Genomic DNA, 25,459 nt, shown 5'->3' with positions numbered 1-25,459 from the left:
CACTGGTCTAAAGAGTAAGACATATTAAATGAAGAAATTCAATTCTACCAAAAATAAAAATGCATTGCATTTGAGAACTATTATGCTGGGCACTGTAGTGAGAAAAATGAATCCAACAAATTGTAATTTAATATAAAGCAAATGTGAAAAGGAACAAATTATAAGTAAATACATGTATGAAAGTTTATAGTGTCTATACTACATATAACATGGTTCCCGTTAAACTTCAATGACAACTTATTTTTACTTATTAAATTAAATATTAAATAATTGTCATTATTAACAAATTGTTACCATAACTTATTAAATAATTATCATTAACATTGACACCAGAATTCTTCTTATAGAAGGAATTATATATTTTTTGTAAAATACATAAAAAATAACATGGGATAGAACAGCCACATGGCCATAAATGTTAACAGTTGCTCAAATATAAAAAGAAAAATCTCCTCTTCATGAATCAAGATTAGAAAATGTATTATTTTCACTCCTAAAAGGGAAGAAAGAAAATGAGTGATAAAGAGGAAGAGCGTGAATCCAGAAAGATGGAAAGAGGCTGGAAATAGATAAGATATTGGAAGAACCAAGTGACCTTTTTATTTTTATTTTTTTAACATCTGTATTGGAGTACAATTGCTTTACAATGGTGTGTTAGTTTCTGCTGTATAACAAAGTGAATCAGCTATACATAACCTATATCCCCATATCTCCTCCCTCTTGCGTCTCCCTCCCACACTCCCTATCCAACTCCTCTAGATGGACACAAAGCACTGAGCTGATCTCCCTGTGCTATGTGGCTGCTTCCCACTAGCTGTCTATTTTACGTTTGGTAGTGTATATATGTCCATACCACTCTCCAAGTGACCTTTTTAAAATGGTGATGTCTACCACTTGATTTGAAATTGTTTGCATTGTTAATCTGTGAATCTCTCCTGAATCTTTCATATGAAAATCTGCAGTGAAGTCTACTATGCTCAAAAACAATTTAGTGTATGGAATTTTTTATAGATGTCAAAGAAAGGACTATTTCAGGGATCAATGCAAACTAGAACAACTTTATGCACTAAAAGGCAGTCTGATTAAAAGTAAGTTAGTAGGGCTTCCCTGGTGGCGCAGTGGTTGAGAGTCCGCCTGCCAATGCAAGGGACACGGGTTCGTGCCCCGTTCCGGGAAGATCCCACATGCTGCGGAGCGGCTGGGCCCGTGACCCATGGCCACTGAGCCTGCGTGTCCGGAGCCTGTGCTCCGCAACGGGAGAGGCCACAACAGTGAGAGGCCCGTGTACCGAAAGTAAGTTAGCAAGGTGGTTTCAGAGAAGTGTATTTGTAAAGAATACCACCGTTTATAGGATGCATAATAATACGGAAATCTCTTAGAGATTCAAAAGAATATTAGTAGACTTTTTTGGCACTGAAAATGAGAACCCCAAGTCACTGGATCAATAACAATACTGAATTATTGAGGTGTGTGTTATACTTAGGTTCATGCTTTATTTTGCATGTGAGTATGTGAGTTAACATAAATGACAGGTATATATAGCAAACATTCCTCATCAGTTGTGCTAAACTCATTTTGTTGAATCCATAATTTTTTTGAATGATTTCTATTGGAAACATGGCTCATTACACAGAAAGATGAGAAAAGGTATTTTTTGGACATTCTAACTGTTAGAATATTGCATCTTTTGACTCTTAAAAGGATTATATTTAAAAATATATGTAAATGGAGTGTAACCTTTAAAATTGTTTAAAAATAAAAGATAAAAATAATTTTTTAAAAAAATTCAAAAGGATTCCTAGTTTTTAAAATATATATATATGTTATACACTTTTATACCTACTTTTTGTAACAAGTCATTAATTATGCCTTCTAGAATAATGATATCACTTAGTTTACCTGTTTTTAACTCTGAGCAATAAGATAGTGTGCTATACATTTTTCAAGGGACGGTAAGACAATCATGCATGAAGTTGATCTATAAATATAGTTTAAACAGTAAAGGTGAAATTTCCGGGGAGCATTTTAATATAATTTGTAAATGTACTTATTGAGTCTACAGGCACTAAAAGGTGTACTACAAAGAGGTTTAAAATAGCTCTTTACAGATGCCTCTGTATTGTAGCTCGGGGACAAGAAAGACAGACATGCCAAATTAAAGGACAAAAGACAGAATGTAAAATGTACCCTTTGGAGATAGAGATAAAACCATGAGCCACAGTGCCTGGGAAGAGTTAGAATTAAGGAGAATCTTAGAGTTTATTTAGAGCAACTTTCTGTTTTTTTTTTTTTCTTTTTCTCAGATTTAGTTTAATCTTCTATTATACGAATGGGGCAGCCGAACTCCAGTCTATTTATGTGACATGCATAAGTCAAAAGCTTAGCTAGAAGGAGAGATGTGCTACACACCAGACCAGCCCTCAGTGGCCAGTATCTCATATTACACACCCGTGGCCCCCTTGCTCCTTGTGTACCCTTACTGCCTTACCAGATGAGATGTAGGAACCAAAGCACTGACAACTTGGGGACTTATATGCTATGGTCTTAGATTAGAGAAAACTAACACACTTATAGGATTCCTCTTTTAAAAAAACAGCACCAAATCATAAACACAAAGTTAAATACAGGGTCTTGAAAGGGTCTTATTTGAGTGAAAGTCCTGGAATTTAAGTTTCATTAGTTTAGTGGAATACGAATACTTTTTAGTTTCCAAATTTACCTTAATTTAGTTCTTACTGTTCTAACCAACCGGACTCACTCCTGATTGTCTGAACTATTCATATTATTTGCTGAGAAAATTTTCATCTTGCTCTGTGTAAAAGTCTTCTCTGATCTTTAAGAAACAGGCACTTCTCCTGCATGGAGAGCCATTCTGAAGAAAATATGTAATTATCTTATGGGCATAAAATGATATTTAATAAATAAAGAGACATTTGTATTAATACGTACAAAACTAGAATGTATAAAGATGCTTAATTTTTCCCAAAATAATGTGTAAATGTAATGAAGTCAAGGTAATAAATAATTTTAAAGGTCAGCTAAACAAATAACAGACAACAATAAGACAAATGTACTCTAGAATCCAAAATAATTTTGCTAATATAATTTAGTAAATAGAACAATTTAGTTATGTTTCAAATCAGTCATAGAAAGGATGAATTATTTAATAAAAAGTGTTGCTACAACTGTCTATCAATTTTGGGAAAAAGTTTATATCTGAGATTCAGTTTCAGTTGGTTTAAGATTTAATTGTAAAAATGGACCTTTAAATTATTATAAATTTAATAGTTAATATTTTTACTATATTGGAGTCAAAGAGAATTTTCGGTAAGAATATATTACATTAGTGATAAATAGAAATGGATCCTTCTATTGTCAAAATTCAGTCTAGTCAGAGATATTCTCTTTTTTCTTCCTCTTTCTCACCTCTTACCCATTTGTCAAATTTCAGAGTCTACTGAATGATTATGTAAATAAAGCAATGCTAAACTATTCAAAGTTAGAGGAATTGAGCTATTACAAATCACATTATTTGTTACAAAGAACTTCAGATGATATTTTATTTCCAGCTCCTGTCTTTAATTCAGAGTAGTTACAGTTAGAGGATCCAGAATCTCAGAGCTGGAATAGACCTGAAGGTCTCACAGTATAACCTGCTTATTTTACAGATTTGGGAGGTGGGAGTTCAGGAGAGTTTAGTGATGTGCCTCATATCCCACAGTAGAGGTAGATGAGCTAAGACTAGGAGTTCTCTTTCCTAAGTCTCATTTCTGTGCTTCTTTGTTAGGTTAAAATTAAACCACATGTGAGTCAACCTAATATGATAGCAAACCGCAGTCCTGGTTCTCAGTTATATTTTTTAATCTCTCCAGAGATCATTTTTTCAACCTCTTTCTTGCTAGAATTTAAATATATATCCACCTTAAACTCTACTTGTTAGAAATAAAATTAAAAAAATTACCATTAGGCCTATTAGTGTCTCACAAAAATTCTTACCAATACTCTGCAAGTATTGGTAAGAGAATGCAGCTTAAATTTGGACCTTTCATTTTCAAGCCACTTCCAATTTATCTCCTTCAAACTATCCAATATATGTTAGAATTTATAAGGTGGAAAGACACTTAGAAAAAAAAAAAGGGTAATCCTCTTAATTTCCATATGAAGATGACTGGTACTAACAGAAACTGGAAGTCAAAATCAGTTTTTGCCTAGTAAGTGACTCTTTTTCCATTTTCTGCTCTTTCTTATATGTCTTCAATAAGCAAACTTGGGGCTTTAAAAATTGATCTGGCACCACTTCACATAAAATAGTTCAGGAAGAAAAATCCAGCTGTCAGATATAAGTAGGCATTTTGAGCATTCAAACCATGCTCTAAGGAACAGTGAGTCATATGAGATGCAATGTGCAAAGGAAGTTGACACATAAAAAGGATAGAACAACAATGATGAGTTCCCAAAGACATGCTGTGGGACAAAGAATAATTATAGAGGGTCTATTTTTGGGTCCAGCAGAATGACTTGGGAATTTAAAATCAGAAGAAGGAATTATGTCACTCAGCTTTGAATTTAAAATAAAATAATTCAGTAGCCTTTATTTTTCATTAATGCTATTATAGTTTATTGGGATGATGCATGATTGAATTGTTAAATACTTCGCAGTCTAAAAATAAGTGAGGACAGGAAAGCTACTTTAATTTTGTCAGGAAGGAGGATGTGAGGTGTAATAATAATCACATAATATCTTATCTGATATGGAACTATAATACTAAATATAAATAAGACACATCTGTCTGCAACAGTAATCTTTTTGGAGGCACCAATGCCCCTGAAGTTTGAAATTAATGCCCAGGATTGAAATTGAAACTGCTTTGCCAGGGAGTTCTAAAAATAGTATCTAGAGCAACTTAAATCTTTAATTCAGCAAACCCCCCATTTTCCTGTTCCCTTATTTATAAATGATATCTTTTTATTTTCCAATTATGGGAAAGGTTTACAGACATTTATAAGAATATAATAGTGACTATGTGGATCAGAAAACAAAGAACTCTGCAGAGGAAAGGAATTTAGTTCAAAAGAGCAACCTAGCCCTATTATTTTATACAGGAAACATAATTTGTTTTTTATATATGTATATATAGAAACATATACATAGTTAAAATAAGATTAACCATAGACATTATATACGTGTGTGTTTTTGTGTGTGTGTTTGTGTGAGGTTTGTGGCTAATACTACCAAATTGTTAATATTAATAAATCTTATAAGAACTGTTCATATTAATTTAACATTCCTAGTCCTTTGGCCAAGGGAAAAAAGACATGGGGGATAAGTTCATACCCAAAGGCCCCAAGGAAATGACTTTGTAAGTCTGACAGATGTCCCTAAGCCTGTATTTTGTTAGATTGCCTTTCAAAGTTTTCCTTGATTCAGAAGTTATTTGGAGTTATGTTATGTATCATTCTGTGAAATCTTTCTTATGATTGTTAACATGTTCATATTATCCTCAATTTCATTGGAAATTCAACATGTTACTTTCATCAAGTCATGAATGTTCTTTTGTAATATATTCATACTCAATACCTGAAGGTAGGGCCATCCATAGTTTTGACAGGTAGTAGCACAAGTGGCTGGTGTATCATCAGAGGACCCTGGATGACAAGAGAACATTCCTGTGAATTTGGTATTATTAGTGGATAGTGGGATTTTACATAACTTAAAGTTATATACTAGTGTTTTTTTTTTTTTAAATCACAGACATATGTATTTTAAATGTCTCATTTTAATGGGAAGTTGGGAGGCGTTGTTTCAGGCACATTTATGTGCCACCATGCTGACCTGAAAGTAATCAGGAACTTTGTTCTTGGACCTTATTTCTTAAGAATGAGTATTGTAAGGAGCACGAACATGGAGGATGGTCCCTGTTGTTCAAGGTCTTAGCACTAGGGAGAGGTGGATGCCCTGAAATGTTCAGGTGAAAGGTTGTTCCCAGAAGAAATGGTGGCTTGGTCAATGGTTCTGAGAAGGAAATGACACGGCTAGTTCAAAGTACATAAAGAGAGCCAACGTGATCAAACTGGAGTGAATGAGGGGGAAAGAGTGACACAGATCTTGTCAAAGAGGAAGCCAGAGGCTAGACCATGTCAGTAATGAGCTTTAACTCTCCTTAAACATAGGGTATCACTAACAGGTGAGATTCATCCACTGCTAAACTGAGTTAACGTATATAAATGTGGTTTACATCATTTTTTCAGACTCAAAATAATGTCGAAGGCAAGATATAGCTATAATCTTGTTTACCTTGCTTTGCATTTACACAGTATTATTTGGAGTTTAGAACTTCAAAAATATCAAATTTGCATTTGCAAATTTTTTATCTCCATTAATTTATATTGTGATTTGAGAGGCTTTTATTAAACTTGTTCTTCTAGATCATGAATTTGCTACTTCCAAAAATAATCTCTGAATTATTGTCAAGCATTTCCATGAAGGCACTAGGGATCCTTACATGAAAACCCAAAAGTATTAAAAAGCTTATGTTAAAAGCAATCTCTGTAATCAAATTTTTTATATAAATCAAAAAGTTTTGATTACTTTGTAAAATTATTTTGTAAATTTTCACACCTTCATATATTTTAATAATTTATTATATATTATAAATTGTCTAGTATATGTTGTAATTAGGATCATGATCTGGTCATCTTAAAGAGTTGTGTATTTTTACACCAATAGACACTCCACATATATTTAGAATCTGAATTTTCTACAAGCTATTTTGGAAAAAATAAAAACTCCTGTCAGTCTCAGGCTTTACTGGCATTCATATGGAATTCACAAGGTTCAAAGTTGAAGTTTATTTTGAGTATTTTCCCAACTTGCTAGAAAATGCCACTAGAAATAGACATGACCATGGAGTGTTTTTTTTTCTTCATGGGTCTAGAAATTTCATTTTTCATCCGAGCTGAAAATGCTGTGAAAGAATATTTGCACCTTTTTGGTGATAGGGAATAAGTAAAAAGCAAAACGTCAATGATTACTTCTGACTATCAGTAAATTTATTGATGAGTTAACTTTGGTTAGTAAATGCATTGCACATATTAATAAAATATAATGTATATGTCAGCATGGTCTTACTTCCACTTTCCTCTGAAAATATCAGTATATGTAGTACCAAAAAATAGATTAATATCCAAGAAGAGAGGATACAAAGAAAATATTATAAAGCCTTAATGAAAATGATAATGATACCTAGAGAAAACTCAAAAGAAAGCTAATTTTGTGGAAGTAGCACCACTGACTGAAGTAGACAATGAAATCAAAATCAACTGAACCTTAGAAACACAGAAAATAAATATATTATTGGATAAACTTTCTTGATATTTGCCGTGGTGAAGCACAACAATCAAGCTAGAAAAAAATGCAAACCTAAGCATATTTATTAAGAGGAAATCAGAATCTTGAAGAAATATATTAGTTAAATTCAGCTACTGGATATAAGGGAAATCCACTGGTTTCCAAAATGTGGAATTACATGAAAGACACAAACTACAACGCCTTTTATGATATTTTTATGTATAAGAAATAATTTTTACAACAGTAGAAAGAGAGACATTATCTCTTTCAGGAGACTTGTAAGCTCCATGAGTGATTTAAAATAGTCAAAATATTATAAAAACACATAATAGTTGTCATGATACATTTGTCCTAACTCATAGAATGTACAACATCAACGGTGAATCCTACTGTATTTTCAGTGGGCATGATGTGTCAATATAGGTTCATTGGTTGTAATAAATGTATAGCTTTCATGGGAGAAATAGAGGAGGGTTGGGAGAGGGGTTATACGGAAAATCTTTCACCTTCTACTCAACTTTGATATGAATCTAAAACAACTCTAAAAAATAAAGTTTATATTTTAAAAAGCACACATGCATCTGAATGGAAGTATTCACTTCTTCTCTATTTTTTTTTTACTACATATTTTTATTTATTTATTTTTGGCTGTGTTGGGTCTTTGTTGCTGCACGCAGGCTTTCTCTAGTTGCAGCAAGAGGGGCTACTCTTCGTTGCGGTGCATGGGCTTCTCATTGTGGTGATTTCTCTTGTTGCCAAGCACGGGCTCTAGAGTGCAGGCTCAGAAGTTGTGGCGCACGGGCTTAGCTGCTCTGCAGCATGTGGGATCTTCCCGGACCAGGGCTCGAACCTGTGTCCCCTGCAATGGCAGGTGGATTCTTAACAACTGCGCCACCAGAGAAGTCCCTTCCTCTCTGTTTTTAAAGAAGATATGTATTTGATGGGGTTTTTGAAGAAAAGGAAATGGAAAATTTGGTGTATGATTCTAGGCATTATCAGTCTATGTTCTTGATCATGATGAGAAATGTCATTCACACATACCCAGTTTTAAAAGCATTAAAACAATCTTTCCTTTCCCTGGACCACCTAACCAAAAATAGTCCTTTTCTTAAATAATTATAAGCAAAAAATAATTCTACAACATCAAGTCACTGCTACCCAATTAGAAACAAAAATTCAGAGGAAAATTTTAACTTGTTTTACATGTAGATTTGCTGTTATTCATAATTAGGGCAATGCAAATTAGAACCACAGTGAGACTATGTTATATCCACCAGGCTGGCAAAAATTTTAAAGTTTGACAGTAATACAAAGTATTGGAAAGGATGTGGTGTAATGGGAACCTCATACACTGTTAGTGGGATGATAAATTGGTACAAGAATTGCTAGGATCCTGAAATCCCACTCATAAATTTATTCCCTAAAGAAACTCAAACATGTGTACCTGGAAATATGTTTAAAAAATGTTCATTGCTTCATTGTTTATAATAGCAAAATGGTAGAAGCAATCCAAATGTCCCTCAGCAGGAGAAAAGATAAATACATTGTGCGTTCATACAATGGAACACTGCAGCAGTGAAAAGAACAAAACCAAAATTACACACATTAACACTGATGCATCTTTGGAACATAATGCTGAATGAAAGAAGCAAGTCTCCAAAGACTATATTCAGAAGTATTCCACTTTCATAAAAGTAAAACTAAAAACATAACACTAAATAATACATTGCTTAGAAATACATATATAGGTGGTCAAGCCATAAAGTAAAGCAAGGGAATGACTAGTACAAGTTTAGGCTAATGGTTTACTTCTGGGGACACACATGTGACTTAATCAGGGAGGAACATGATGGAAAAGATGGGTTCTAGGTATACAGGCATTTATTTATTTAAGCATTGTATTTTTTAAAATAAATTTATTTATTTATTTATTTTTGGCTGCGTTGTGTCTTCATTGCTGCACACAAGGTTTCTCTAGTTGTGGTGAGTGGGGGCTACTCTTTGTTGTGGTGCACAATCTTCTTATTGCAGTGGTTTCTCTTGTTGTGGAGCACAGGCTCTAGGCACGTGGGCTTCAGTAGTTGTGACATGCGGGCTCAGTAGTTGTGGCCCAAGGGCTCTAGAGCGCAGGCTCAGTAGTTGTGGCGCACGGGCTTAGTTGCTCCACGGCATGAGGGATCTTCCCAGACCAGAGCTTGAACCCATATCCCCTGCATTGGCAGGCAGATTCTTAACCATTGAGCCACCAGGGAAGCCCAAGCAGTGTATTTTAATAATCTTTCATATGCATGAAAATTTTAAAGTTTAAAAAGCTTTTGTAGGACAATGTGCAGAGTGTGATTCCTTACTTTGGAATCATGTACTTGTTATGGATCTGTGGATCAAAATACATAAAAACGCAATGTAATTCAGATAGGTCTGGAGTGTTGGGTGGGAGAGGGAGATGCCTCACACAGCACGCATTTAATTTTAAAGTTTATTTCCTTTTGTCAGAATATTGTTAAGTTTAGACTCCTTTTAAGATTTCCCAGTTAAATCATAGTATATGTATGATTTAAACACTTTGTGAATTTTACAGATATGATTTAGGTGTGTGAATTCTATTTGACTTTAGGTTAGTTTCTTAGCTACATGGAGGGAATTTTGGAACACCAAAGATGAACAACCTGTGAATCAATGTATATGTGTGAGTATTTGTGTGTGTGTGTGTGTGCATGTGTGTGTGTGTACTTACCCCCGAGTCCAGTGAAAAAGGAAAGGGTCAGTAAAGTTGTATTTTGGATTATTACAAAGTTTCTAAGACTATTAAGTTATAATGATTCAGATATGGAAAATGTGCACCTCAAATCACAAAACTAATAATTCTCAAAGCCAGAATTAGAAGGGGAAAGCAGTATATATCTTGCTATTTATGTGTAGCTCAGTGTGAATTTATACTTATTATTTCATTATTTAGAAAATTAATTGATTTAAACATCCTTGTTCACTCTTATTTTGTAACTGTAAATTTGAACCAAATCAGGTTATCACCTCTTATCTCACAATATGCAGTGTAAAGTAAAGAGAAAGTGGTTTTCAGAGCACATGAGACTCACTTAAGTATCACCTCCCTCTGTATGCTGAGCCACCCCAGATTGATTTGGTAGGTTTGGAATGAGCCAAGAGATTTGCAGTTAACCAAATAAGCTCTGCTGTTTTAAACATGGTATGATTAATGTAGCCCAATTTCTGGGCTCCCTTTAGTGAAACTATCCTAGACAGACTAAGATTTCCCAGTGGGTCAGTCTCTATGAAACCTCCCCTTTTAAAAGTAGAGTCATTATCTTGACTAATTGGGTCCAAGTCTTAGAACATGATTACCATCCAGGTAATCATGGAGGTGGTACCACCTGGTAGCAGGAGGTGGTATTTTCTTCTCACAACTTCTTCATAAACACTCCTCACCTCTTATCAGAAGGAATAACCCTTAGGCTTAACACTCAACCCCATTCTTCAAACAAAAGAGCAGGTAAATTTTTCATATCCAAAATGTTATACCAAGCAGCTGGAGGGTATTTGTATACTAACTTTTGGTTCATGACCATGTATCCAAAGTACCTCCACATCTTAACGGATGCAGTTCAGTGTAGGATTTTTATTTCCTAACCTTTCTGGCAAATACTGTGTCTTATTGAACCAATTTATCTTCTCTTATAGCTTCTCCTTTTATCTTCTCCTTCTTTTCCTCTCTTTATTCTATTCACTCCCTTTTATTTTTCTGGTTTATTTTACTGATTAGCAACTCTTCACGGAGGTAATATTATATGAGAGGTATTACACATCCCTCACTGTGGCTTTATATCAGTTTTTTGACTCAGTAAACAATAACTACTAAGTTAATTACATTATTACAATCATATATATTTTGGTCTCTGAATAAGAATTTTTCTGAATCTTTCCTATTCTCTGTTCTCCTGATTAGTCTCTAACTCCCTAATCTTGTTCCTTTCATTTCCAGTTTCATCAAGTTCTGGTTGAATCTCTAAACCTTTCACCTTGACAGACACAGTCACCAGACCTGACATGGTTTTACTTCAAGGCAGAAAATTTAGGATTTCTATAGTTTTTAAATTATATGTTTAAAAATATGCAATTAAAAATTAAGATCCATGTAAACAAGGAGAGCACATCCACTCCTTTAGAAACAAATGAGGTGAGGACCTAGTAAGTAAGAGGAATTAGTTAAAATAGAACTAATCAGAGAATTGTTAGTAACGTTTGTGGACAACATCATGGATTACAAAATTGATTTATGGTCATATTCCATGCTATAGGCTAGCAAGCTATGCCTCTAGTGTAGAGACACTTTAACAGAGTCAAGGAGATCCAGTATATAAGAGCTGAAGAACTACTAAACACGATGATGAATTTTGTTCTATACCCTTAAATCCAATGTGCAATGAAGAGTCAATTATAATAATTAGTGAAACTGTTTTTTTTTTTTTTTTTTTTTTTTAGCAGTACACGGGCCTCTCACTGTTGTGGCCTCTCCCATTGTGTGTGGAGCACAGGCTCTGGACGTGCAGGCTCAGTGGCCATGGCTCACGGGCCTAGCCCCTCTGCGGCATGTGGGATCTTCCCGGACTGGGGCATGAACCCGTGTCCCCTGCATCGACAGGCGGACTCTCAACCACTGCGCCGCCAGGGAAGCCCTAGTGAAACTCATTTGACAGCAATTTTTTTAGACTTAATTTAGTATTAGACAATTATTCAGTCTTCAAAAGAGCTTTTTCATCCTGCAAGTAACACGCTATTAGAAAAGGCTCTCAAGAATACATGGTACCTCTGCTGAATCTAGATTAGAGTAAACAAATGTTTTGGCACTGCCTTTTTCTGAACAGGACTACTGGGAGTACCCATTTTTCATTGTAGGGACTGATTCTAGCTTGAGAAAATGTGAAGTGTCTCCACTTACTGTGAGAAATTAGTTATTTTTGCACTCCAATTTTAAGTACAAAGTATTTGAACTGAAAATTCATTATTATTCTATTAATATGTAAAGCGTATTTTAAGTGCCCTTTCCACCATTTCATCAAGCCCATCTACTTTCTAGACTAGAAACTGTCACATTTTGGTCTTTTAAAAGTTATTGTTGATTTCAGCTTTATTTTATTATTATTGTTGTTGTTTTTAAGCTACTTGGGACAAAGAAAATGTAGAATATTGGATTGTCATGTTATATATAAACATACCAGAAATTAATTGAATGTAGAATAATTCTTAAAACAAATACAATATTTGTTAGGGTATTATTATCATTTATGTTTTGTAATAGTAACTTTATTATAAGTTTACCATTCGATAATACCACATTAAAGTCAGAAAGTTCAAGAAGACTTAAAGAAGAAGCTATTTCACAACTTACTTTTATGTTTTGAACAATACTTCATTGAGGACAGAGAGTTGTTTAATCCAAACTAGTTTGTTGCTTGTGGTTTAAAATCCAGTCATATTAGATAATATACTGAAGGACAGTAAAGTTACGACCTTGACACATTTTATACACATATTTTTTTTCTGAATACTATGGACATATGTTGAGAATTAGTCTTTTTCTCAAAGGAATAGTATTATTTCCCTGAATGATATACATTCTAGACCCAGAAGAAAAACAAACTCAATAGTGATATTTCTAGGTGAATGAATGACTAACACCTGTTTTAAAAGAAAATAAAGTTAGCTTTATGTGTCTCAAACACATGGAGAATCTTAATTAGAAAAGAAAAGTATTGTTATAACTTATGAGTTGTGTTAATTAAAAGATACATTTTGTGAAAATTCATCATTAGGCTTTCAAGGAAATCATGATTTTATTTAATGACAAGTATGTATTTTAATTTATAAAATAGTCCTTTGGCTTTAAGTTTAGAAAACTTTCAAAGCTATACAATGATGAAAGGGCATTGACAGTTGGCACTCTTTAAAATTATCCTTAAATATTTATAAATCAACACTTAAAAGCTTGATAAATTATAGATTTACAAATATGTAACTCTTCACTTATCAAACAGAGGGATAATTTTTTGTCAGTTAAACAGGATTTGTATTCTACCCTATATGCTTCATTAAAAGACTGATTTACTTTCTTTCAATTTCACTGCTAAGGTTTTTTTCTCCTTCTATAGACTTTTTAGTGCAATTGTCCAAAAAGGCAACAAGTAATGGAGGAAGACTTTTGTTGGGAGGCAACAGTGGGCAAGTCTGCCAGTTTCAACAAGAAATTCTGCCAATTTCAACCATTGTTTGGTCATTTGGGGAAATGCTTCAACACTTTGTGTTAAAACACTGACCAGCCTTCTCATTTACCCCAGTTTGAAAGGTCATGCCTTGGAATTCAGTGAAACCTGAACACTAAATACATTACGGAAAGCATCTTTATTAATTTATTTTCTTTTACAAAGACAGTGAAGGGGTAAATATTAGGTTGACCTAAGAATAATGAAATGGTAATTAGCTTCTGAATATTTTCTCTTTGGCAATGTGTAGTGATTCTAATGCCTTCAAAATTTCAGCTCTGACATCTACTGTGTACTGCATACAAAATCACAGAGTTACTAGTTTTCTGTGGAGACTGGTAGAAAGAAACATATTCATTCATTTAATCATTTATTAAGCAATCTTTAGCACCTACTAGTGCAGGCACTTATTTAGGTGTTTAGGATATATTAATGAAAAAAATAGAAGTGCTTGTACTTGTAGAGCTTACATGTTAGTTGCATAGACAGAAAATAAATAAAAACAGAAAATATGTAAATTATAGTGGATGGTTTGTTGCAAGGTGATTGGTGTTATAAGAAAAAGCAAGAACATGCTAAAATAGCTAAAGATGAACAATAGGGTTGTGGTGGTATAGGTGTAGGTTTATCTTAAATAGTGATTAGTTTAGGCCCCATAGAAAAGTTTTTACTTGAGCAAAGACTACAGGGAGGAGAGGGACCTAGGCATATGGATATCTGGGAGAAAAGCATTCTATGCTCATTAAAAGAAACTCAGATAAGTTTTAATCCTTTCTTAGATAATGTGTTGACCTTCCCTTAAATTTATGCCAATTGATATCAGAAGTACTAGCAAGAAGTAAACTTGTCTGGAGGTGAAAGACTCAACAAAAGAAAGAAGAGCTACTAAAATCCGGAATCCAGGAACTACACGCCCACAAATAAGAACGATTAGCATTTTTTTTCATATTCAGGTGCTATAATGATGCATACATGATTAAGAGTAAAGGAGACAAAACAAACTTAGAAAGTTACTCAATTCATTCAAGTAAGTATTCCTTCACTAATTTCTATTATAATTTTGTATTAGTAAAGTAATATGATACACAGTGATCTTTGTTTTATTTATATATTTATCATTTATTGGCCATGCCATGCAGTTTGCGGGATCTTAGTTCCCCGACCAGGGATTGAATCTGGGCCCATGGCAGTGAAAGCACGAGTCCTAACCACTGGACCACCAGGGAATTCCCTGACCTTTGTTTACTACAAATTTAATTCCAAGGAGTTAGTCAAATTGGAATTGATATACTGTGATAGTTCTCCAGATAGAAAAGCTTACACGTTGTATTTACAGACTGTTTCCCTTTTGTGATAATAAAATTATGCAGTTATGTGTGGAAGAAAAACATAGACCAAGATGTAGGACAATCCTTGAAGTCTAAATGATTTTGAGTAATTAGGAGCAGAGTGTTGTCTCAGTGTACAAATCTAACTTTTTTTTTTAGAGCACACGCTATTTCAAGACCTACATCATAGTTACATTTAACGAAACCCTCTGAAGACACACTGAGCTGGAGTCTCCTATTTCTAAGTTAGGATCTCATTGACTAGATTTATTTAGCTTATTCTAGCTTCTAGCTTCAGAAACTACATGTAACATTAAAAGTTTTTAACATGTAGTCTTTTATGGTATGTATGGTACTATAACTGAGAAAGTTGAGAACATGTAGCCTTAAATATGTAGTGTCTTATGGTATTAGAGTTGTGACAGTTAAGAACTTAGTGAACTGTGAGGTTTCAGGGTTAATCTGAAGCACACAATTAGTGGATTTTTGAAGGATGTTTGAGTTATACAAAAACTCTAACATAAACTCTTTGATTTTGGTATATTTATTTATTTATTTATTTATTTATTATTTTATTTATTTATTTATTTATTTGCGGTACGCGGGCCTCTCACTGCTGTGGCCTCTCCTGTTGCGGAGCACAGGCTCTGGACGTGCAGGCTCAGCGGCCATGGCTCACGGGCCCAGCCGCTCCACGGCATGTGGGATCCTCCCAGACTGGGGCACGAACCTGTGTCCCCTGCATCAGCAGGCAGACTCTGAATCACTGTGCCACCAGGGAAGCCCGGTATATTTATTTTGAAGGAAGTAGGCTGGAATCTGGTTCATTAAATATGGACATATATTAATTTTATGATCAAAATATTTGGTAAGTCTTCTAATAATTTTTGAACTGATAACATGGAGCACAGTACAGGAAATCCTTTTGGAAAGTGTATAATTAAGGAATTTAATTCATGTGAAGAATTCAATTAATTAAAACATTAAACAATATTTAGAAAATCATTTATGGATTACATCCCTCTCAGTTTGCTCTAGACCTTAAAACTTGCTCATATCTCATTTGAAGACCTTCCTGCTCAAATTAATGAAACCAAACATTCTTCAAACTTTATTCTTAATGATATCACTTTCTTTAACCACATTATTTTTGCCTAAAGAATGAACAATTTCTGCTACACGACCATGAAATTTGTGGTGGATTTAGATGCAAGGAAATCTTTCTGTTAAAATTTAAAATGTCAAAGTTATATCAGAAGCAGTTGAAAAGAAGATATTTCAGAATATCAAAGCACATACAATTGTGAGCTAAGTAGAATCCATTAGATTGCTCTTTATTTCAGTTTTTTTCTACTTTTACTCTATAACACAAGGTTTCTTAAATATAATAAATATATGCAGAAAATATCTGATTTATCATGTTTTGTCATTTTAGAAACACCCTAGTTAAGGCATTCAGTCCTGATCTTGTAACAAAATGAAAAATAGAGTGGCAGCCAGCAGTACAGCTTAAGAGTTAATCAGCACTGTCTTACACTGCACTGAGGTGGAGCTGATGTTATCCAGACCCGGGGTCTTACCTTTAACGTGTAACATAGAGGCTGGCACACTGTGAGTGCTTTCTAAACTGAAGATCATGCTGTTTAACCCTAGCACCCCTAATATCAATAATGTCATAGTCACTGGGTTAAACTACAACTGTTCTCTGACAAGATTAAATTCTGGTGTGAGCAGAAATTTCCCCATATAAAATATATTGCAATGAGAACATATTTTAACTTGATAAGAGGAAGAGCGAATCTGGAAGATCCTGTGTGTATGTTATCTTTTTCTTAAAAAAGTGGAAACCTTATATCATTTCTCTTTACCCTCCCCCATTTATAATGTATTTTTATATTATAACGTATATTATAATATATTTCTTTTAAATATACCTTTAACGTACATTTAAGCCCATATCAGACTGCCTTACCACCTCCCTAAAAAGAGTCCTGAGTAACTAGAGAATATGAACCATGCTCATGGTTGGATAACAACATTAAGGTCTCAGCTCTTGTCAGTTTAACTAGTGAATTCACTACAGTTCCAGTTATCATTCCAGAAGGAATTTTTGAAGAATTTCCCAAATCTAAAAATCTAAATAATTTTGGAGAAAAAAGAGTGAATATGGATGAATCCCCCTAACTAGTTATGATGGTTAATTTATGTGCTAACTTGGCTAGGCTATGGTGCCCAGTTGTTTGATCGAACACTAGTCTAGATGCTGCTGTGAAGGTATTTTGTAGAGGTGACTGACATCTACCATGAGACACTTTAAATGAAGGAGATGACCCTTGATAATGTGTGTGGGCCTCTTCCAGTCGGTGGAAAGCTTTAAGATTAAACACTGAGGTTTCCCAATAAAGAAAGAATTTTTCTTCAAGATTTTTTCCCATGCTACTCTCGACTATCGGAGGCCAGAAAGAAGCTGCTGAGTATTTGGTTTGGAGGAGGGTCCAAAGGTGTAGGTGTAGGTATAAAAACATCATGAATGGAGAAGGGTACAGAGAGGAGATAGAAAATTACCAATTGTGGATTCTACCTACTGTGTAGTTTTTTCCTAGAGCCCTGCAGTATTGCCCTATAGTTGATGGAAATAATCTTATAAGCCATTTGTTTCTGATGTTCATGTCTATTTTTTGAGTTCATAGGTACTTATAAAAGTATCTGAAGTAACTGAAAAATATATACATATAATTTACTTCATTCAGAAGAAAAATTGTCATTTGAATTAATTAGCAAGTTTCATACATGAGATCCAAGAACTCTTAATGGATCCATCAAAAAGGGAGATCCCATGAAACTCATGCAACTGTATGCAAAATGTGAGTCCCTATCAATGTAGATTAGTTGGTTTTGTTCTGGACAAAGAGTTTGTAGTTTTCATTATATTCTCAATATGGACCATAATTCATAAAATATTCAAAAACAGATTTTTAGAATAAATTATCTTAAACCAAAACTTAAATGAATGTTCACTATCCTATTGCACAAGTACTCTTTCATCCTATTTCTGAAATATAATACATAAGACAATATAAGTGTCTACCATTAGGCAGTAGTAAGAAGGCCCTGTAATAAAGACATTTTTACAAAAAGAAAATAACCACCAAAAACTTGGAGCCCTACAAATGAAGTTTAATTTGATCATTCTAAATGTTCTTTAAATTTTGAGTTTCTACAGCTGCTATAAGTAGTCAAAACTAAAAATTTCTTGACAAACATCTAAATTTATCTCTAATGTACCATATTCCACAAAATCCACATAACAAATAAAGTTACTTTTATTATCTTATGTTAGAAGAAATTGAGTTTAAATCTGGTGGATCATTATGCTTATTCAACTTTGTGCAACATTAATAATAAGATCTAATAGATAATATATAATAGTGCAACAAAATAGTTAGGATTCAGAGTCATGGTAGATGTACGTTAAAATCAGAGCTTTATCAATGATATCATTTGACTTTGGGAACACCATGTACTTCATTGGGCTTCATGTGTAAAAGAAAGAAAAAAACCCCAATAATTTCTGTATAATATACCTTTAAAATTCTTAGCATGAAGATACTTTTTAGGTGCTCAAGCCCTGTAGAAATGGTGATTAACAATGTCAGCTTTATTAGGTCTGGTACATATTATATGATGATGGCAAAGTGTGATCAGTCTAAAAACTGATTACAAATCACACTTGTTCACTCTCCCTGTCCTATGAAGAAGTTGTATTCTAATTGTCTATATGTTGATTGTTTGGAATGAGCTTTTGCATAGACACAAGTTATGTCCTCAGTCTTGTTCACAAAAGATTTATGATGAGCACTAAAATGTGTTGGATACCTACTACGTGCCAAGCACTGTGCTAAACATTTTCAATGTATTGTTTCTTGGATTCCTCACAAAACCTTATAAAGCAATGTGATTAATCACTTCCATTTTACAGAAGAGAAAGGGGAACTAAGAAGTGGTGAAGTTTGGGTTCATATGTGAATGACTTGAAGCCAAAGTCCATTAAGCTGCACTTCTCATATTTCATATGCACAGCTCATATTTCAGCTGTGGTATTGTAATTTTTTTCTTTTCATTTTTTTTTTGCAATTGGTAAGAAAGCAGTGGGAAATAAAAATCTACTTAAAATGTAAACTTATGGACTAACCAGGAAACCCAAGATTATTTACTCTATCACTGTTTCGAAAGAATTTCAATTCACTCTATACTTAACTTAAGGTTCCAGGAATAACATCCCTTTGCAATAGGAATGATGAGATACCAGCCACCAATTGGAAAGGGAAGAAGAGTGGTTCAGGGCATGAGTCAGAATTTAAGTTCTGGTTTTGCCACTTGATAACCATATGACCTTTGGCACATTACTTAGGAGTTCTGTGCCTTGGTTTTGGAGTTTCTTACCTGCAAACAAAGATAATAATATTTGCTAGGGCTTTGGGGAAGATTAAATGGGTTTATACATGAGTAACTAATAATGTCCATAGCACATGGCAAACCCTCAAAGAAATTAGCTAAATCAGGAGCAGCAAGCTACCCTTTAAAAGGGGGTTCTCTTGTATGAGTGCAGTGTGGACAAATTCACCCATGCTGACTTCTGGTGGGAATGCTGCAGTAGGGAAGGCAGACTCTACTGTTTGAGGCAGAAAAAAAAAAGTTTTTGTCCCTCAGGGATGTTAAGATAGATGCATCCAATAATGTATCCTTCATCCAATAATTCATCCTTACCTAATAATGTCAAGGACCAAAAAGCAAAGCTGACAATAAATATATTTACCTAAGTAAACCTGACAATTCCAAGATATTTTAGTTAGTTAACTGGGAGTTTAACGAAATTGTGTTTAACACATTTAAAATGTAGCAATATCCTTACTAAATGTGATATGATTGTTGTCTAAAATGTACTCCATTCCAGGGAATTGCTTCAAACAACAACTATATCTAAATTTCTAAAACACGAATCCATAAGTTATATTTTTTGCCTTAGCTAATAAAGTATATTGGCATGTCCTAAAAACAAGGTTTAAAACCAAAAAAAATTTCATTGAAAATAGATTTTTAAAGAAGGCATATGTAAATTGATTAATAAAATATGTAAGCATGTTACCCTAATATTAGATCTGCATTATTTAAGGAAAAACAAGTCTCCTATTTTGCCTCACGTTTGAAAATAACAGAATTAAGAAAAAAAATCAACAGTTTTGTATTGATGACATTCTTTTCCCAGAGTTTTAATCCTCCTTATTTTCTGCTATAACATTACTTATTCTTCTCTAGTACTTACTGAAGTTCCAATTTTCCCTTCAAGTTATCCTTGGAAGGGAAGCAAAATTGAGGTTCATGCACAAATATCTGCATAATAATTGGTGTCAGGTTAACTAATGGTTATGGGTTCAAAATAATGCTCATTTGTAAAATGTATGAAATCAGTGCTTGGATATAAGACAAATTTATCTTAGTTTTGATTGATAAAAACAAGCTTATGTGTTCATGAATATGCTAATGACCCCCCAGCTGACTAAGCTGGAAGGAGAGGGGCACCTTGTAAACTAGCTAGCCGCCATTTCACTATATCACTGCTATTTAATATACCAAATGACATGCTCACAAGTCACTATGGCTTTATAAGAAGCACAATTGAGTTCAGGTTAACCTAAACCTAAATAGAGAAATAATGACAGATTTATACAAAAGTTTATGCCATATTAACATTTTTATCTAAAAAATATGTTCCATGTTAAAAGGAATAAGATTTCACTAAAAACTGGGCTCCATCCAACAACTTCAATAAAGTATAAAGCAATAGCCTCAATACCACAGGGTTGGGTTGGTTAATTGTTTATTTAGATTTATATTGGGTTGAGTTGAGTTTTTGTCCTTTTAATTGGTAGTAAGGTAGGAAACATATGATGCATTTAATTAAACCAGGAAGGAAGAAAAAGATTAAAACTTGTTTTATGTTTAAAAGTAAATACACTCTTTTGACCATTTTTGCAAATGACAATATATTGTGTTAGTTTTGTATAATACTGTTTCTTTTAAGTAAACTAATTTAAAGGAAAAAGAGGAAGAAACATGTTCTAGGAAAGTATTTGCAACTTATCATCTGATAATAATTCTGGTAACCTAATAAACATAGACCCTAACTCAGTTCACAGCCAGTGATTCCATTTTATTTTTTAACATTAAGAAGACTTTTATTGTATCTTTAAAATCCATTTCTTCATTTTTTGTAAATAACATTAAATTAAAAAACTAATTTGATTTTAAGTTTACTCAAATATGGAAAAATACAGATTATTTGATCTAATCTGATTTAATGAACAATATTACAATCCAAATTAGACATGAGAAAATAATAATCTGGGTTTATTGAGGACAAAAAGTTTAAATTATTTAAATTGGAATGGCAATTGGACGTATAAAGTATATTTCCTATTATTTAAATGGGTTTTGTTGATTTAATTATCATATATCTAATCATATGCTCTTTTTTCTTAAATCACACTAGTTCAATATTTATATTCCAAATTTTACAATTAAATGTATTCTATATTATTTTTTCAATTTTACACTAATTAAGGCTGTATACCTTCAAAATTATAAACCAACTTATAAGTAGATAAACTAAAATTAAGGTGTAAAAACTATCCAGTTACTTTGAGTTGCATAACTACTATTGAGGAAAGAATTTGGGCAGATATGATTGTCCATATGAATAAATGGGAAAATGATCGAGATATCTGGTTAGTATATAGACCTTGTGTTTCTGGTTAAGTATTTGTTTTCCATCTAATTGCATCAGAACATTTTCTGATATTAAATGAGAGAATTTCTTAAATTTAATAGTGCAGCATGGTAGTAGTACTTTGGTAGAGAAAGAGAGATTTCCTAAGAAATTATAAACATTTATATAGTGCATCCATGTACTTCAAAACCAGACACAGACAAATCTTTTAAATAGGTGTGTATTGATTTTCCATCTTATGTATATTCTCTGATAGTCTAAGTCAAGAGCTAAGAGGTACTACAAGTCAAGAACTAAGAGATACTACACTCTTTGAGTGTCATCTTTAACACTGTTGCAATGATGTATCTTATGTTTATGGTTTAAAAGCTTCTCTGAATCCTAAACAAAGATATGGAATAAAGCCAAAAAGACTCAAATAATGTCCTTTAAATATATTTGTTTTCTGAAATGTTGACACCATTATCATGGTATCTCTAAAAACAATTATTTTTTCAAGCTGTGTTCAAAATCATACATAGAGTATGAAATAAGTTTTGTTTAGTGAATGCATATTTAGATCTTTAAAAATTTATTTTAATTGTTCTATAGCAGTCTCTAAGGCAATTCTTAAAAATTAAGTAACTATCAAATTTTAACCATGGAATTAAAGGTTGAAAACAAAATATTGTTATAATGGTTACAAATATCTAAATTAGAAATATGTAATAATGCTATAAACTGAATTCTGATTAGTTTTTATGTGTTTATCAAAGAATTTTTCCACATTAACATAAAGCTTATAAGGTAAACTTTTGTCTTAATATTATTTTGAATTTTTTACTGAAGTAAATATCTGTCATGCATAAAATAATGATAAAATATGTACAGGTTAATGTGAAGGTTCTCAGAGTATACTAGAGTGTTGACTCCATTTAAACTTCAGTATGTCCTAGGCATCACCAATGAGTAAAGTACATATACCTTGGCCATTCATTTAACATAGTTTTTAAAATTGCAGACCCAGTTCTAATTTCTATTTAATTTTTTGTTATTCATTTTTTTCAAAGTGAATGAATACTCTTATATATGCTAAAAATTTACATATTTTAACTAACAAAATAATATTTTGGCATATGCCAAGATATACTGGGGAAAAAAGAACTTGTAGCAATAACCAAAAGCATATTCTTAAAGATATCTAAATATTGCAGGTAGAACATATTTTTTGCTCACATTACCCCTGTGATTTCTCAATTCTGTATTTTTATCTTACATATTTAGAACTGTAATTAGGTTCTGTGTATTGATTTTATGATCCTACAGGGTAATATCATCCAGAAAAGTAAATTAATTCTTAATGGCTGAAAGCATGCATTGATGCTCTGATATTCTCTTACCATTAAAGAAAGCAAACTGTAGAATTTAATAATATGAATTCTTATTTCAGACTTTCAATTATTTTCTCAAATAATAAACTTTTGCCAAATGACCCTCAATATTCGTTGCTTAGTGTTTTTCCACAGTACTTTTTGAAAATAAAGATTATAAACCATACTATTAGAATAGTTACAAAAATAAATTAAATTATTTTAATAATTTAAAGAAAATTATGGGGTTTTGGCTAGCAATTAAATAAAGATTAGAGAATTTGAGGGAGTTCCTTATTATAAAATACAATATTAATGTAATACCTCCTTGTAAGAAAATAATCTAAATGAAAAACAATGTTATTTTAATTTTTGTTACCAACCCATGGCACTGGTGGGTTCGGCATTTAATGTGTTCTTTCCATTTCTTCCCCTAATTATCTAATGGCTATTTACAAAGTCACATTCTAAAAACACTATCCATTTCCAAAAATGTGTCAGGGAACTCAGTACAATTAATGAATGACAGGAGATAGGAAACCAGCCATAATATTTTTAAAGAATCACAAAAATAAGACTTAATTGAACTTTCCATTATTTAGAGAAATGTGTGGAAAAACTGAGTAGAAAATTATGAAGGAATTACTCAGAATGTGTTGGTATTCCACTGTTAATGTGCCAGATTATGGGTGATTAAGTATAGGATTTCTCCACTGAAGGATATTTTGCAGATTATAATTTCACTTAGGTAAGAAAATATATTAAAATTATGTCAATTAATATAATTTGAACCCAAATCTGACATTTAATTTTTCTTAGCAACAAATTTGTCATGTCTCTATACCAACAACTTATTAAGTAGATACTAGTTTCTTAAATTGTCCAGGACGGTCTGTACTGTTGAAAGAAGCATTAACAGATGATTCATCTCAACATTTCAGTAAGTTTTATCCTGGAAATTCTTTTTTTAATACACACTTTAATTTCCCTGTTTAATTATCTGATATATCTATTTGGGAAATATTTTATTACTTTTCTTTACCCACGGTTATCTCAGTATCACACCCTCCCCGAAAAAGCTTGCAGAGGGATACCAGACAAATGGAAGTAACACATTCTATTAGCTTAAGAGCTTGGAAATTAGAGTTAATATAGAAATATCAACATTTTCTCAACCCTAGTTGTTTTTTTCCTTTGTTGCCCACCCCATGATCCAATACAGCGGAAACAGTTCAGAGTTAGTAAAAGAGAGACTTAGACACATCTGGCAACAGCGAACAATGAAAATTCCATTAGTTCAATAGTTAGAGATGTATGTGTAAATAGGGGTGAGTGGCAAATAGAAGACAAATATAATAAGTCCAAAGTGATTCCTTTTCTTTTTATTCTCCATCGTGTTCAACTACAGAGTGAGACTCCGAGACCCCCATAAGTAGTTATTCTTTCACCCCCTTTTTAGAATACTGATTATATGGAAAGTTTAAAGAATCTTCCTGGGGGAAAAATGTTTTCCAGCTGTCAAAATTTAAGCTAAGCTAATAGTAGAGCTAATTTTAAAAAGCATTGTTCCCTGATCAAGATATTTGCTCAAAAGTGTGCCTTTTAATCCATTTAGATGTTTTATTACTTCCTAAATTTATTTTTCTAGAATATCACTGTACATAATATTATCTAGTAATAATAGGTATTGTGTACATCTTGGGGAGATATACTCTCATTTTTCTAACATGTGAAATAAATGAGAATTGTTTCAACATAATTTCAATGTCACTAACTAAACTCTATAGTAGAAACATTGTCAAACTACATGAGAATACGACTCCGAATAAATATATTTATTTTGAATAATGCACTTACCCAGCACAGCTCCTAAGGAAATTCTTGGTGAAATATTCTTAGGATGGAATTTGATTTTCTGAGATTCCGCAGAAGAAATGTACCCCCAGACAAGGTGCGGAAGGGTGAAAGCTTTGCAGTGTAACCCTGCAGGCAGGGTGAGGTCCAGTTAGCAGAGCTTGATGATCTAAAGCAGGAGGTGACACTCTCTGCTGGAGAGAGAGGGTTGTTCTGAGTAGATTGGAAGGGTTGTCACATTGTATGTGCTCAGCAGCAGAAAGGAAACATCAGAGCTTCCTGTTACATCACTCTGACCCCGCCTGCAGTTAGTGTTAGGTTACTTTCTTTCTCAAGTGGCATACCCCAGGAAAGCAGCACTCCTTTTTCATTCTGAGACAAGAGCAAGAAGCAGCCTGAACAGACAGAGATCATATGCTGTATGAATACATTGTTAGCAGCAAAAGCTGGCTGGATTTCACCTTGACTGAGTTCTGTTAGAACTTGTCAAACAGAGATGCCTATGATTTGAAGGAAAT

General features: G+C 33.1%; 1 protein-coding gene across 3 annotated transcripts in view; it reads right to left on the bottom strand.

Moving 5' to 3' along the window:
* The window catches only part of CALCRL (calcitonin receptor like receptor), a 103,423-nt gene extending 78,254 nt beyond the window's left edge, over window positions 1–25,169 (bottom strand). For 2 of the 3 annotated variants that reach the window (XM_060106151.1, XM_060106153.1), the window contains exons 1-2: window positions 24,945–25,169; window positions 5,579–5,646 (exon numbers count right to left, since the gene is read on the bottom strand). The gene's annotated coding sequence lies outside the window, so the exon portion shown is untranslated. The remainder of the gene's footprint in view (window positions 1–5,578; window positions 5,647–24,944) is intronic. The other variant, XM_060106152.1, reaches the window with a different exon arrangement.
* Between the last annotated feature and the right edge of the window lie 290 nt (window positions 25,170–25,459).

The sequence above is a fragment of the Mesoplodon densirostris genome, chromosome 8 (assembly GCF_025265405.1).
Source record: "Mesoplodon densirostris isolate mMesDen1 chromosome 8, mMesDen1 primary haplotype, whole genome shotgun sequence".
NCBI lineage: Eukaryota > Metazoa > Chordata > Mammalia > Artiodactyla > Ziphiidae > Mesoplodon > Mesoplodon densirostris.
Note: the sequence above shows the minus strand (reverse complement) of the source record. Positions and strands in the feature narration are given on the sequence as shown.